This window comes from Borostomias antarcticus (assembly GCF_949987555.1).
Source record: "Borostomias antarcticus genome assembly, chromosome: 9".
NCBI lineage: Eukaryota > Metazoa > Chordata > Actinopteri > Stomiiformes > Stomiidae > Borostomias > Borostomias antarcticus.
The window spans coordinates 27,626,473-27,629,417 of record NC_140242.1 but is presented as its reverse complement, the minus strand read 5'-3'; positions in this window follow the sequence as shown (position 1 = coordinate 27,629,417).

Here is a 2,945-nt window from a genome sequence, read left to right as displayed (position 1 = left end):
ATGGAGGGGTTGCGGGGGGCTCGGGGGGCTCGGGGGGGTAGGGTTGAGGCCAGGTGGAGCCCCAGCCCAGACAAAGCCCCAAGCAACCGTTTCAGTAGACACACGTAATCTACATCCTGACCAAACTTGACCGCACTAATCCAGTGCCATTCCACTGAACCTGGTGTTTAGTCCAGGACTAGTGTTAATCAGGGTGTCTAGTCCAGGACTAGTGTTAATCAGGGTGTCTAGTCCAGGACTAGTGTTAATCAGGGTGTCTAGTCCAGGACTAGTGTTAATCAGGGTGTCTAGTCCAGGACTAGTGTTAATCAGGTTGTCTAGTCCAGGACTAGTGTTAATCAGGGTGTCTAGTCCAGGAATAGTCTTAATCAGGGTGTAACAAAACACAACTGAACAAAAAGAACAGAATTTTAACAGGCGAAGGCCTTTTTAAAAAAGCTAGGTTTTTAGGCCTGCTTTAAAAGAGTGGTGGCAAGTAGCTCAGGAGGTAGAGAGGTCGGCTGGGGGTCGCAAGGTCCCGGCGTTGTGCCCAAGTGTCCTTGAGCAAGACACTTGAACCCCTAAATCGCTCACATGCGTCACGGTGGCGCAGTACCTCGTACTGTCGCCTCAAAGCAAGAAGGTCTCCGGGACTTCCTGTGTGGAGTTTGCATGTTCCCACCCGTGTTCGCAAGGGTTTCAGAAGAACGGATGCTCTTCAGTCCGGTCCCTGACCAGGACCTGGACTGAGCACTTGGACTTGGTCCCCGGGCGCCATGGCTGCCCACTGCTCCTGGCTGCCCCTGGGGACAAGCAGGGGACCATTTCCACCGGCGACGCCCGACAACTGCATGTGTGTGTTGTGTGCCATGTCGCCGCTCACCATGTGTGCAACGTGTCACTGTGTGGCCGAATAAAGACCCTTCCTCAAGTCCTGTAATTTTAAATTTTAAATATATTTAATTTAACTAGAGACTGAAGACATTCATCCAGATTTCTTCGCTTAAAGTGGGTGGAAAGAATTTGAGAAATTGAAAAAAAAACCTGTATTGCAGAACCGAGGGCGGTCCTTCCTAATGGGGCGGTGACATGTTTTGATTTGAATGTTTTGATTCTCCACTCCCGTTTGTTCATAGTAAGGCGGGGCCTTCACCCTATCAGAGATGTAGGCGGTGGCTCTGATTGGTCGACGCTGTTCTAGCGAGGATTCTCAATAGAGATGTCTCCAGACTTGAGTAGGCAGAGATCCCCGGTGTCTGGAATGGCCAGACTAGCGTTTGATTGGTCGGCAGCAGAGGAGAGGTCTGTATTAGACGGGAGGGGGGGAGGGGGGGGGGGGGTTAGGGGGTGGTCTGGGGCCCCAGGGTCATAATAACCCCCCCCCCCCCCCCCCCTCTCTCTCTCTCTGTAGGGGGATGATCTGTGTGTAATGGGAAGGCCCACTGAGGCCATCCATATGTTTCCTTTAGACATGCCTGTCACACACAAGGACACACACACACACACACACACACACACACACACACACTCTTCCTCTCTCAGAATGAGCACACTGTTAAACAGTAGTAGCATGCGATGTTCTCTCCTGAGGGAGACCATGCGATGTTCTCTCCTGAGGGAGACCTTGAGAAACTGAGAGACCGTTTGTAACAGACTGATACACTCTCCTGATAGTCTGCTCAGACTGCCGTGACACGCTCCAGGATTTAGACCGTGCCCTGGCCACACTCTCCTGATAGTCTGCTCAGACTGCCGTCACACACTCCAGGATTTAGACCGTGCCCTGGCCACACTCTCCTGTCACTGGTCTAGTATAAATACAGTAGTACTGTATGGAAGTACCTTGGCTTTAGTAGGACACATACAGTTTCCCTACAGTATCTTCCCTGATGACCTCTCAGTTTTGTCTCTGTCCATCTGTCTGTCTGTCTGTCCATCTGTCTGTCTGTCCATCTGTCTGTCTGTCTTGTCTTTCTGACTGTCTGTCTGTCTGTCTCTCTGTTTATGTATCTGTCTGTCTCTCTGGACCTGTCCCTGACATGATAAATATTACATTTTAATTTCATTTCAAACCTTTATTTATACTCGTAAAACAAACATTAACAGTGTTGACGAGTTCACACAGAGACACAAAATCAACAAAATATAAACAAAACATAAATAACAACAGAACACATACAAATGTCTTTAAAGCGTAACCACTGTCTCCTTTAAGACGCCTCTCCAGAGCGTCACCGTGGAAGAGTAGGAAGAGAATAAATAATAATAATAATAAATGAGATAATAAATCTCTAACATGAAGGAATGGTGCGCTTAGCGGCAGCGTGGGAGCGCGTAGCGCGGGTGGCTTATAGGAGATAGGTTATCCGTTAAAGATGGGACCTAACGTCACACGACGCCTCCTTTTCCCAGAGACGGCGTTCATGGAATCGGTTGCTGCCAACGGCCAAGAGTGCGATAGAGAGGTCTCTATATAGAGAGGTCTCGCTCGCCAACCCGGACCGTTGTCTGAACGTGGTCTCGTACCAACTGACTTAAAAAACAAACACTGTCTGTGGTTCAGGCGGTCTTGTCTGTGTGTGTGTGTGTGTCTGTGTGTGTGTGTGTGTGTGTGTCTGTCTGTCTGTGTGTCTGTCTGTCTGTCTGTCTGTCTCTATGTGTGTCTGTCTGTCTGTCTGATTCTCTGTCTGTCTTTCTGTCTGTCCGTCTGTCTCTCTGTGTGTCTGTGTGTGTGTCTGTCTGTCTGTCTGTCTGTGTGTCTGTCTGTGGTTCTGTCTGTCTGTTTGTGGTTCTGTCTGTCTGTGGTTCTGTCTGTCTGTGTGTCTGTCTGTCTTTGTGTCTGTGGTTCTGTCTGTCTGTGGTTCTGTCTGTCTGTGTGTCTGTGGTTCTGTCTGTCTCTCTGTGATATCATGATGACATAGCGCCGACAGTATCGGTGTGTCTAGATGCTGCTCAGACAATGAAAA